Raw genomic sequence first — 14,328 nt, 5'->3', positions numbered from 1 at the left:
TATTGGTATCGCGATATTAGCTAAAGTACTTAAGTATCGATAATCAATACGAGTAGTTGTAAGCACGCACTCGAACAAGAAGCAAGTTGCCTGAGAATATTATAATTTTAAAATGTTAAAACACATCAACTCAATTATCCAAATAAACCTACAAATACACTCGAAGGCCTATTAATTCCTCTCAAACCCCCTCTCACAGTTCAGAAGTGGGATTCTTGAGGTTGGATGTGTGAAACGAAGGAGTGGTGCTGAAAACTCACAAAAAGCAAGAAGAATTGTCGGCGTGGAAAGTTTGTAATGGGATGTGTTCCCAAAGGTCTATGTGACAACGTATATTGCAAATTACGGATGTGTTCCTTATCCACGCGGCGGACGAATTCAAAATAGAGAGATCAGGAATCTTAGTGAACCTGTGGAAGCAAGAGACGATTTCAAGAATCTGTGTGAACTTGAAGACATATATATGTACATACAAAAGGCTTGTGTGTATACGAAAAGTTGTGGTGAAATTCGCAAATAGACGCCAACGTTGTGAAATACTTAGCAGTTGTCTCGCTTGCACACATGCAACGGGAATTGCGCAATAAGTAAAAGCAAAGACAGAGAGACGATCGAGTTTGGAAAAATGACGAAAATAGATGGACTCAAAGTAGACGAGTTAAGGTACCTGCTACGAGCTAGAAATTTGTCAAGCTCAGGCACCCGAGCTGAATTAATTCTAAGATTAATTGAATTTGAGCAATCGGAAGAAGTAGAGATGCCAGTAACGGCTGGGCTTTCTACGCAGCAAGAAGAAGCGATGACGTCACAATCAGCGGCAATTTCACAATTGCAAAATGAAATGAAAGCATTGACGAATATGATGGGTCAGCTAGTCGCAATGCAAAGGCAAAATGCAGAAGCATCAATGACAAACAATCAACAGCAGCAAATCATTGAAGTGGAACCCGAAAATATCAACAATGAAAACAGACATATTGGACAGGTCATGAGACAAGCATCGGTGAAAGAAATTGCAAACACATTGCCGGAGTTTGATCCAAGTGATGAGAACGCCATTTCCGTAAACCAGTTCATTGATCGAGTCAACAAAGTGGTTGATGCTTATCAATGGGACGAGAAATTTGTATTACTCGCAATATACACACGACTAAAGGGACCAGCCAAGATGTGGCTCGATTCCTCACCTATTCTCCACACGACATGGAATAGTTTTGCGGAAGCTATACAGGATGAGTTCGGAGCCAGCCCAGACGAAGCAGAAGTGCATTTTACTATGGCAAATGCAACCAGACGATCAAAGGAGACGGTCAAGGAGTACTGTTTCAGGATGTCCGCCCTTGGGGTGCGGTACCAGCTAAGCGAAGCAGCTATTATAAGATATGTAAGATCAGGACTACAGCACCGAGAACTGCAAAACAGTATTGCAGCGATTCACTTCTCGTCAATGAAGCAACTTCGTGATGCAGCGGAATCTTATTTTGTAAACAGAGGTCGACCGAGCACAACAAAAAAAGAATTCTTACCAAAAGGCAGCAACTTCGAGCAAAAGCAGGACAGCGATGTAAAGTCATCAAAATCAAGGGAAACCCTGAAGTGTTACAACTGCGGAGAGTTGGGACACTTTGCTAATTCGTGCACAAAGGAAAAGAAAAAGCTGCGCTGTAATAAATGCAACAAATTTCATGAGCCAAACGGAGCTTGTCATTCCGCGAATACAATGCGTTTAGGAGCCACCAATCATGACAAACTTTTCATCAGAAAAATCTTGATAAATTCACACGAGTATAGCGCCTTCATTGATACAGGTAGCCAGGCTAGTATCATGCGCCAATCTGTTGCCAAGAAAATCAACGCTGAACGCCACAAATGTTCTATGCAAATAAGAGGCATTTGCGGGGGTTCATGTATCCTCACAGAAGCGATCATTGTGGATATGGACATCGAAGGAAAAGTGGTCACAGCCAAAGTATATGTAGCAGACGACGACCTGTTACAGGAGGATTTCCTATTGGGACAAGATGTTATCATTAGCGCTCATCTCACGCTAAGCTTTGAGCCACATGTCACAGAAGTTAAGCGAGCAGTTCATCAGCAGTTAATTCCAATCGGCAGTGCTATAGACAAACTTTTGATCAATTTTCAGAATGATCAGGAAAGAGGCAAAATACGTAATTTGCTGGAAAGGTTCCCCAACGTTTTCTCTACAGGATTGCAAGACATCGGAAAAACAAATTTAGTCCAAGCCCATATAATTGTTGAGAGCGGTCAGACAGTTTCTCAAGCGCCTTATCGAGTTTCCGAGCCAAAGAAGGAAGTTGTTCGCAAAATGGTCGACGAGTTGTTGGAGCAGGATATTATAACGTTATCCACATCAGAGTACGCCAGCCCGATAGTGCTCATCAAAAAGCCGAATGGTAGTGATCGAATGTGTGTCGATTACAGACGTCTGAACAAGTTGATCAAGAAGGAAAATTTCCCAGTACCGAACATTGAAGAGCGCCTGCAGGAGGCAAAACGATATAAGTACTTTTCATCCCTGGACCTTAACAGTGGCTATTACCAGATTGAAATAGCCCCAGAGAGCAGGAAATTCACAGCATTTATCACCACCGATGGATTATATGAATTCAAGCGACTTCCATTTGGATTGAAGAACGCACCTGCTGTTTTTAATCGACTAATGGCAGAATTACAGAGGAGAGTGTGCAAAGGCGATATGATACACTATATGGATGACATCCTTATTGGTAGCCATACTTTTAGCGAAATGTATGAGAAGCTAGAGCGAGTCCTTAAAGTTTTGCACGAGTGTGGATTGACTTTAAACATGGATAAATGTGAACTATACAAGCAGTCAATCACATTCCTTGGTCACCAAATACATGCAGACGGCATTAGCCCTGGGGATATTAAGACGAATGCCATTAGAATGTTTCCGAAGCCCACTAATGTAACCGATGTGAGAAAGTTCCTGGGTCTCACTGGTTATTTTCGCAAATTCGTTGCTGGATATGCTATAATCTCAGAGCCATTGCGTTTCCTATTGCGCAAGGAACAGAAATTCATGTGGAAGCCAGCACAACAAGATGCATTTGACGAGTTAAAGAGATGCCTGATATCAAACCCAGTAATCACTAGTTACCGTTTAGATGCTGATCATGAACTTCATACAGATGCCAGTGCCATTGGTTTGGCAGGAGTATTGCTACAACATGAAGAGAACCAGTTAAAGCCAATTGCCTATTTTGGCCGAGCTACTTCCAAACCGGAGAAGAACTTCCACAGTTACGAGCTTGAAGCTTTAGCTGTTGTGGAATCGTTGAGCGATTTAAATACTACGTATATGGTAAAAAGCTGAAAGTTGTTACAGATTGTAATGCACTGAAAACGTCAATGGAGAAACGAGAGCTTATACCCCGGATTGCTAGATGGTGGTTGCGCATTCAAGAATTTGACATAGACATTGTCCATCGCGCTGGAACACAGATGAGTCATGTGGATGCACTAAGTCGAGCACCATTCGAAGATCATCATGAGATGGATACAGCATGCTTAAAGATCTCAAAAGCCATAATTGACGAAGCTGATTGGTTATTTTCTATACAGCTGCAGGACGAGAAAATCAAAAAAATTATTGCCGATATGAAATCAGAGAAGAAATCGGAGACTGACGATGAGGATTTGGAGTATGAACCACCCCCCCGAATCTTGCGAGGACGCGTCGATGTGTCAGGAGAGGCCGACTGTGAACAACGGACAAATTAGCCAGTGTTCATAAGCCCTGATTTATCGGTATCGATACTGCATGCAGTATTGGTATCGCGATATTAGCTAAAGTACTTAAGTATCGATAATCAATACGAGTAGTTGTAAGCACGCACTCGAACAAGAAGCAAGTTGCCTGAGAATATTATAATTTTAAAATGTTAAAACACATCAACTCAATTATCCAAATAAACCTACAAATACACTCGAAGGCCTATTAATTCCTCTCAAACCCCCTCTCACAGATGTATATTTCTAAATCATTACAATTTTGATTTAGTTTGGTTCTGGTTAAGTTCCAGGTTATTATGATGTTTGGTTCTACTTTTTTTATAAATTCTTGTTTACGATATTTATTAAAGGTGCAAACTGGAGTTTCATGTTTTATTATATTAGTTATGCATTGGTCATTTATGATCTTTTTAGAGATTGAATTCGAAACAAAGTTATTGTGTAAATAAAATTTTCCTTCAACACTTTCATTGATGATTTGTCCATTCTTATCTGGGTAAGGGATTACTTGGAAAGTTTTGGTTTCAAGATTACTCAATGGAATATGGGACATGATGAAAATTTCATTTGTAAGTGTACTGAACCAAGCAGAAGTTTTAATATTCATCAACTTTTCGTGATTAATGTGATCTATTTGATGGTGTTTAAGTAATTTTGGATTAAATATTCCTAAGCGAGTTAATTGTAGGCTTAGTTCGATGTCTTCTATATATTCGGTAAAATGTTCAATGTTAAAATTAATGAATTTAATTGTTTTTCTTCTTCCAAAATTTTGCTTTGATTATTTATAATATTAATACCTTGATTAAATGTATTTATAAAATCATTAAGATTATTTGCCTGAATTGAATTATGGGCAATAATGTTAATTTGGTTTTCAAATTGTTTCTTATCTTCTTCATCTAACGTGCCAAAAAGGAATTTAAGTGATGATCCTATGAAATCGAATAAACCTCGTTTAGTACGACTTGTTATTCTGATACCTGCCATTTGCTTTTCTAATTTATTCATTAAATATTTTATTTGGGGGTACTTGTTAAGGATATGGCTTTGAGTTAATAATAAATCAAAAGAGTTCTCTATTTGTGTTACGTTTATAGTTAAGCAATGATGTTCGAAGGATATTGGTAAATTAATTGTTCCTGACTCAAATAGGATGAATCCTTGATCATTTTGAATGGGATTTACTTCGACTTGTTGAGTGTTTACAGTTGTACAAATAGTTGACAATATGAGTAACATCAGCAATTTAGGATGTTTCATCATTCGGGCTGGAATTAACATATTTACTTTTGTTAATTATTTTCTTCTTTTTAAACTTCGATCTATAGTGTGTAACTTTTCTACCTCTATTAGTTTCTTCGTAATGTTTTTCATCAAGCTTTTTTAATATTACCTGTCTTTTTGAAAGGATTTGTTGTTTTTGATTTAACCAATGGAGCTTGTCTAAATCGTGTATCTATTTCAAAATCACTTCTGTTTTTATTGAGGTTATTTATTTGATTTACTTTATTCTCTTGTGAGTTATATTCAGGGGGTTCCTGCATAAATAAAAATATCTGCTGGAGTTCTATTAGTTGCCTTATGTTTTGTTTTATAATTATAAGTATATAATATTGTTTCAAACTTTGTTATTTTATTCTCTATATTATCGTCGCTTCCTATTATTCTTAACTTTTCATTTATAGTTTTATGAAACCTTTCTATATCTGATATTCCTGTTTTACTTGTTGTTATGTTAATTTTTATGCCTTCTTCTTGTAACCAAATTTGCAAAGCCGCACTGATGAATGCTGAATCTTTGTCTGCTTTTATCTCTATGGGTTTTCCCATTTCATTGAAAACGTTTAGTAAAGCTCTTTTAGCTTCTAACCAATCTCTACTTTGAACTTCAACTAATGTTGTGAATTTAGAATAAACATCTATACAAGAAAGAAATTGTTTCTTATCTATCATATAAAAATCTATAACATATTTATTCCTAACATTAAGTACTTCGGTTGTTATCTCGAACGTGAGTGTTGTATCTCTATGTTCGGTTTTAGCTATGTTGCAAATTTCACATTCATTAATTAGATTTTGTATTAGTTTTGGTAATCAGGGTAATAATATTTTTCCTTAAACCAATTTATTGTTTTTTCTATACCTGGATGTATCAATTTTTTATGTGTTTTTAAAATTAATTCTTTAAACTCTGCAAAAGTTTGTAAGTCAATTAATTTTAAGCTTGTTTTCATTATTTTAGTTATATTACTTGGATTTATTATTTCTAAATAAGCTCTTTGGAAAATTGGAAAATCTATTTCATTGTGAAAATAGACAATACTCTTTTTCGAGCAAAGATATTCCTTTATCATATCTTTAGCATATTGATTGTATAATTTCCTTTAAGAAATTTTTATGTTAAGTTTATGAAAATAGTGGTTTGTTTCAACTTTATTATCGTCACCTTTTATGAATTCTATTTGCCTGTTAAAGTAGTTTAAAGGTCTTTCGGTTATTGGTATGTGATATTGATCCTCTTGAGCACTATGTATAGTTGCTCCTGTGCTAATTGCATCTTCTCCTAAGAAATTCTCTTCTATTTTTATACGTAAAGGTGCATCTGCTACGTTATTTTCTTTTCCTGGTAAATACTTGATTTGATAATCGTATTCGTTTAATCGGATTTTCCATCTTTGTAATTTCATGTTTGGTTCTTTAATGTTACTGAGCCAAACTAGTGGTTTGTGATCGCTTAAGATCTGGAATTTTCTACCGAATAGGTAAGAACGGAAATATTTGGTTGCCCACACGATAGCTAATAGTTCTTTCTCTATAGCTGAATAGTTTGATTCGTGTTCGTTTAATGTTCGACTTGCATAGCAAATGGGTTTGTGTTCCTGTGATAGAACGGCGCCTATAGCGAAGTTGCTAGCATCTGTAGTCAATGAGAATGGTTTCTCGAAATTTGGATAAACTAGTATCGGATCGGACGTTATTAATACTTTGAATTTTTCAAATGCTGACACATAAGTGGGATCTTTTATGTTTATGGTGGCGTTTTGTTTGTTTAATTTTGTTTGGATTTGGTTTTATACCTTGCGTGGTGATTACATGCCCGAGGAAATCAGTTTCCTTCTTCATGAATTCGCATTTGTCTAATTGTAATTTCAAATTTGCTTCCCGAAGTTTTGAGAAGACTTTCGAAATGGATGATATGTGCTCTTCCAATGAAGTGGAGTAGATAATAATATCATCTAAGTAAACTAGACAATCCTTGAAGATCAGATCTTCAAGTAGGTTATTCATACAGCGCTGGAAAGTCGCTGGAGCATTTTTAAGCCCAAAGGGCATACGAGTGAGTGAAAAGGCAGTTTTTGCAATTGAATCGGGATCCATTTGGATTTGATGGAAACCCTTTGCAAGATCGATCGTAGTGTAGTATTGGCATTTGCCTAACTTGTCTAGGATCTCATCCATATTTGGAATGGGGAATTTGTCGTCAATGGTTATTTCATTGAGGTTTCGGTAGTCAATGACTAACCGGAATTTTTGTTTTCCTGAAGCGTCCATTTTTTTTTTGGAACAATCCAGATGGGTGAACAATAAGGGGATTTTGATTTTTTAATTATGCCCTGCTCTATCATTTCGTTGATTTGTTTATTGACTTCTTGATCGTAAGCCTGTGGGTATTTATAGGGTCTTTTATATAATGGGTCTTCGTGTTTCGTTTGAATTGAATGCTTAATCGTACTAGTGAAAGTCAAATTTTCACCTTCCCGGTACTGAATATCGCGAAATTCATGTAAAACCTTTTTTAGTTTTTCAACCTCTTCTGTGTTAAGATGTTCAAGTCTGAACTCATTACACTCTTTTAATTCATCTTCGATTGCGAAGTTGAATGGCCTATCTTCGGTGAAGGGTGGATTTGCACAATCCTCTGTGTAAGTTTCTTCAGAATTTTCTTCTTCGTTTTGAAATGTAAATTTATATTCTCCTAATGTAACTGTACCCTTTTCGTAATCAATTTGGGATTTACTGGCTTTTAAGTATTCTCTTCCTAATAGCATATCATAATTTTCAGAGAAATTATGAATGTAAAATTTTTGTTTTGTAGGGCAAAGTCTGCTGGGACCAAAAAGTATACTTTCTGATAATTCGGTAGTGCCATTATGTTAATTGTTTGAACATTGATTGGATTTTTATGAATTGGAAAACTGAAAATATTTTGTTTTAAAAGGTTTATTGAAGAACCTGTATCAATGATACATTTTAGGTTTACTTCATTCATTTTAATTCTTATGTATGGTGTGTTTGCTCTGCATTTAGTTCCGAGGCACTTTGATGAAAATTTTCACCTTGCTTCATTTTGAACTGGCCACTTTGGCTTTCCCTTTGTCTTTTTACCGGTGGGTTAGGCCCACGGCTTGTTGAGGTGTCCCTCGAATAGTTATAAGGGTTTTGGGTTTGAGCTTCTTTTAGTTTTTCTTGGTGAATATTTTGATTATTCTGATTTGAATTTGAGTAATTGATTTGTGGTTTTGAATTGGACGAATCATCTGAATTAGAATTGTTTGAATAGTTTGCGTAAGATTTATTTTGATTCTTACGACTATTGTTTTCACTTTTATGGTTATTCTGAGTCTCATAAGACTCATAAATGCCTTCTGTTTGAGCAACGGCTTTTAGCTTGCTTATTGAAGTTATATCATGCCTTGCTAAGGTCATGTATATCCTGTCTGGTAATTTTTTGGTTATTACATTTTTTGTAGTAATTTTTAGTGCATTTCTGTATATTATTGCTGTGCTACCGTCAGTGTCTAGTGCTAACTTATTGCTAACAATATAGGATTTTCTCTCGAGCTCTTCGACGAACTTACGTAGACTTCCATTCCAGTTGGTGTTGTATAGTCTTCTTAGTAACTCTTCATAAGGTGTCTGTGTCCTGAATTCCTCGATTAGGGAGGATCTCAGCGACATCCAATTGTTGGATTGCGTAATCTGGGATGTACGCAAGGCTTCTCCATCCAGTTGTCGTTCAATAGCACCGAAGATTACGCTGCTTTGGCGTACATCAGTTGTTGGGTATAGAGACAGAATAAAATCTATTCTCTTTATAAATGCCGACAAATTTTCTGCTCCGTTATCAAACGCTGGCACGTGTTTGATTTGATTTATACACTGGTTTAAGTGTGCTTCTGTTAGTTCGGTTGCCATTTTTGATTTGTTATTAATTTGCACACGTGTTTCGGGTTTTTTTGAGTTTTTTATTATGACGGATTTTTTACAAGGTTTTTTGTATTACCGTTTTAATAACGCACTCACGCACGTAGATGTTTTTCGCGGATACGTTTTGTATAGTTCACAACTAGGACGCGTTCACCCAGGACAATGTTAAAGTCCTTCTAGCGGTTCACGACTGCTTTGTTGATTCAGTAACTAGTACGACGTATCCTACCGGCTGCGCCAATAAAATGTTCGCGGTGCACGAACAGTAAAAAAAATAAAACACAAGGATTTATTTTTGTTTACTTAATAGACTACTTTATTTTTATTTATAAGCTCGCGGGCTACGCGTCTTAAGTGAGGAAAGTGTCTTTAAAAACTGAACTCACAATATGCTGAACTCTAACATGAAAGTTCTTATTACGACTTAGGGCTAACATACGTGTGATGTTTTGTGTTTGTGTTAGTGCAGTAATGCTGAGTCCTCAAGTTGCAAATGGAAAATTTTAATGGACTTTGGATTTTTTGGAAGTGGCACGATCGCCAATGTAATAGGATCTTTTTGTTTGTGACAGTTGGTGCCGTCGCGACAAATGTTTATGTTTATGATATGATTTGTGGGAAAGAATTTGGAAGATAGGGGAATAATTATGAGTGTTTGTCATGTACGAGAAATTATTCTGGTGGTGGATATATTACTATATAAATATGCAAAATTGTATGCATAATTATGTTATACAATTACGCATATAAGAAGAATATTTATACAATATATGAATATATTATATATATAAATAAATAATATATAAATGTGTACAAAATATAATTGTTTATTTTAAATATGCATTTATTTAGTATGCGTTAATTATATATATTTATTTGGTAGCCAAAAGGACGCCATCATATTAGTGGCAAAAATTAAAAATATGCATAGTATATCTATGTGTACAAAATACTTGCATATTTTAAATATGCATTTATTTATTATGCGTTGGTAATATATATTTATTTGGTAGCCAAAAGGACGCCATCATATTAGTGGCGAAAATTTGTTTACAAAATACTTGCGTAATTTTAAATATGCATTTATTTATTATGCGTTGGTAATATATATTTATTTGGTAGCAAAAGGACGCCATCATATTAGTGGCGAAAATGAAGAATATGCATAGTATATCTATGTGTACAAAATACTTGCATATTTTAAATATGCATTTATTTATTATGCGTTGGTAATACATATTTATTTGGTAGCAAAAGGACGCCATCATATTAGTGGCGAAAATTAAGAATATGCATAGTATATCTATGTGTACAAAATACTTGCATATTTTAAATATGCATTTATTTAGTATGCGTTAGTTATATATATTTATTTGGTAGCAAAAGGGACGCCATTATATTAGTGGCGAAAATTAAGAATATGCATAGTATATCAATGTGTACAAAATACTTGCATATTTTAAATATGCATTTGTTTAGTATGCGTTAGTTATATAAATTTATTTGGTAGCAAAACGGACGCCATTATATTAGTGGCGAAAATTAAAATTATGAATGGTATATCTATGTTTACAAAATACTTGCGTATTTTAAATATGCATTTATTTATTATACGTTGGTAATATATATTTATTTGGTAGCCAAAAGGACGCCATCATATTAGTGGCGAAAATTTGTTTACAAAATACTTGCGTAATTTTAAATATGCATTTATTTATTATGCGTTGGTAATATATATTTATTTGGTAGCAAAAGAACGCCATCATATTTGTGGCGAAAATTAAGAATATGCATAGTATATCTATGTGTACAAAATACTTGCAGATTTTAAATATGCATTTATTTATTATGCGTTGGTAATACATATTTATTTGGTAGCAAAAGGACGCCATCATATTAGTGGCGAAAATTAAGAATATGCATAGTATATCTATGTGTACAAAATACTTGCATATTTTAAATATGCATTTATTTAGTATGCGTTAGTTATATATATTTATTTGGTAGCAAAAGGGACGCCATTATATTAGTGGCGAAAATTAAGAATATGCATAGTATATCAATGTGTACAAAATACTTGCATATTTTAAATATGCATTTGTTTAGTATGCGTTAGTTATATAAATTTATTTGGTAGCAAAACGGACGCCATTATATTAGTGGCGAAAATTAAAATTATGAATGGTATATCTATGTTTACAAAATACTTGCGTATTTTAAATATGCATTTATTTATTATACGTTGGTAATATATATTTATTTGGTAGCAAAAGGACGCCATCATATTAGTGGCGAAAATTAAGAATATGCATAGTATATCTATGTGTACAAAATACTTGCAGATTTTAAATATGCATTTATTTATTATGCGTTGGTAATATATATTTATTTGGTAGCCAAAAGGACGCCATCATATTAGTGGCGAAAATTTGTTTACAAAATACTTGCGTAATTTTAAATATGCATTTATTTATTATGCGTTGGTAATATATATTTATTTGGTAGCAAAAGAACGCCATCATATTTGTGGCGAAAATTAAGAATATGCATAGTATATCCATGTGTACAAAATACTTGCATATTTTAAATATGCATTTATTTAGTATGCGTTAGTTATATATATTTATTTGGTAGCAAAAGGGACGCCATTATATTAGTGGCGAAAATTAAGAATATGCATAGTATATCAATGTGTACAAAATACTTGCATATTTTAAATATGCATTTGTTTAGTATGCGTTAGTTATATAAATTTATTTGGTAGCAAAACGGACGCCATTATATTAGTGGCGAAAATTAAAATTATGAATGGTATATCTATGTTTACAAAATACTTGCGTATTTTAAATATGCATTTATTTATTATACGTTGGTAATATATATTTATTTGGTAGCAAAAGGACGCCATCATATTAGTGGCGAAAATGAAGAATATGCATAGTATATCTATGTGTACAAAATACTTGCATATTTTAAATATGCATTTATATAGTATGTGTTAGTTATACATATTTATTTGGTAGCAAAAGGACGGCATCATATAAGTGGCGAAAATTAAAAATATGCATGGTGTATCTATGTGTACAAAATACTTGCGTATTTTAAATATGCATTTATTTATTATACGTTGGTAATATATATTTATTTGGTAGCAAAAGGACGCCATTATATTAGTGGCGAAAATTAAAAATATGCATGGTATATCTATGTGTATAGAATGCTTGCTAATTTTAAATATGCATTTATTTGGTACGCATTTACTTGAATTTGGTAGAAAAAAAACGCCATCATATTAGTCTCGCAAATTAAGACATGAAAAACTTATAAGTTCAATTTTGACAAAAAAATTCAACATATGAAAATTGAATGAAAAACTTTTTAAATAGCATTTTATACTGTTTATTAATATAATGAGATAAGATTTTGTATTTAACTTGAGAACAATTTTTTTTTGGACTTGGTGAATTTTTTATTGAACTGCAGCCATATGATATGAGGTTCTACCGAGATATGAGTTCAACATTGACAACAAATTTCAACATGTGAAAATTGAATGAAAAACTTTTTAAATAGCATGTTATACAGTTTATTAATATAATGAGATAAGATTTTGAATTTAACTTGAGAAAAATTTTTTGGACTTGGTGAATTTTTTATTGAACTGCAGCCATATGATATGAGGTTCTACCGAGATATGAGTTCAACTTTGACAAAAAATTTCAACATGTGAAAATTGAATGAAAAACTTTTTAAATAGCATTTAATACAGTTTATTAATATACTAAGATAAGAATTCGAGTTAAATTTAAGAAAACATTTTTTTGGACTTGGTGAATTTTTTATTGAACTGCAGCCATATTTATAAGGTTCTAGCGAAATATGACAAAAAATTTCAACATGTGAAAATTGAATGAACAACTTTTTAAATAGCATTTTATACAGTTTATTAATATAATGAGATAAGATTTTGAATTTAACTTGAGAAAAAATTTTTTTGGTGAATTTTTTATTGAACTGCAGCCATATGATATGAGGTTCTACCGAGATATGAGTTCAACATTGACAAAAAATTTCAACATGTGAAAATTGAATGAAAAACCTTTTAAATAGAATTTTATAAAGGTTATTTATATAATGAGATAAAAATTCGAGTTAAATTTGAGAAAACATTTTTTTGGACTTGGTGAATTTTTTATTGAACTGACATATGATTTCAACTTTGACAAAAATTTTAAACAATGTTAAACAATTTACGATTGTACTTGTATTTAATAAAATTATTGATGATAAAATAATGAAGTTTTGCTGTTGTATTATTAAATTAGTGACACATAAAGATACATTAGGTGGTGGACCTTAGTAAAATGAGCTGGTTGTAGAAAACGTGTCACAAAACCTCTATAGGGGTGGTGAGGTCGGGCAGGCATGTCATATGAGAAAAATTTCACAAGTGAAATATATATGACTATGTATATGGAGTGAGTCTTGCCGGCATAAGTCATATATAAATAATATATGAAAATAATCATATAGAAGGCAATATGATTAAAAAAGTTAAAAATAATGAAGTTTTAATGTTGTATTATTAAATTAGTTCAACATAAAGATACATTAGATGGTAGACCTTAGTAAAATGAGCTGGTTGTAGGAAACGTGTCACAAAACCTCTATAGGTGTGGTGAGGTCGGGCAGGCATGTCATATGAGAAAAATTTCACAAGTGAAATATATATGACTATGTATATGGAGTGAGTCTTGCCGGCATAAGTCATATATAAATAATATATGAAAATAATCATATAGAAGGCAATATGATTAAAAAGTTAAAATAATGAAGTTTTAATGTTGTATTATTAAATTAGTTCAACATAAAGATACATTAGATGGTAGACCTTAGTAAAATGAGCTGGTTGTACAAAACGTGTCACAAAACCTCTATAGGGGTGGTGAGGTCGGGCAGGCATGTCATATGAGAAAAATTTCACAAGTGAAATATATATGACTATGTATATGAAGTGAGTCTTGCCGGCATAAGTCATATATAAATAATATATGAAAATAATCATATAGAAGGCAATATGATTAAAAAAGTTAAAAATAATGAAGTTTTACTATTGTATTATTAAATTAGTGCAACATAAAGATACATTAGATTGTAGACCTTAGTAAAATGAGCTGGTTGTAGAAAACGTGTCACAAAACCTATATAGGGTTAGTGATGTCGAGCAGGCATGTCATATGAGAAAAATTTCACAAGTGAAATATATATGACTATGTATATGGAGTGAGTCTTGCCGGCATAAGTCATATATAAATAATATATGAAAATAATCATATA

At 33.1% G+C, this 14,328-nt stretch overlaps 1 long non-coding RNA gene across 2 annotated transcripts in view; it reads left to right on the top strand.

Moving 5' to 3' along the window:
• The first annotated feature begins 6,846 nt into the window (after positions 1-6,846).
• The window catches only part of LOC133849646 (uncharacterized), a 13,577-nt gene continuing 6,095 nt past the window's right edge, over positions 6,847-14,328 (top strand). For both annotated transcript variants that reach the window (XR_009895405.1, XR_009895404.1), the window contains exon 1: positions 6,847-6,997. This is a non-coding gene — a long non-coding RNA (uncharacterized LOC133849646). The remainder of the gene's footprint in view (positions 6,998-14,328) is intronic.

This window comes from Drosophila sulfurigaster, unplaced genomic scaffold (genome assembly GCF_023558435.1).
Source record: "Drosophila sulfurigaster albostrigata strain 15112-1811.04 unplaced genomic scaffold, ASM2355843v2 contig_104_pilon, whole genome shotgun sequence".
NCBI classification, from domain to species: Eukaryota; Metazoa; Arthropoda; class Insecta; order Diptera; family Drosophilidae; genus Drosophila; species Drosophila sulfurigaster.
This window is presented reverse-complemented; position numbering and strand designations above follow the sequence as displayed.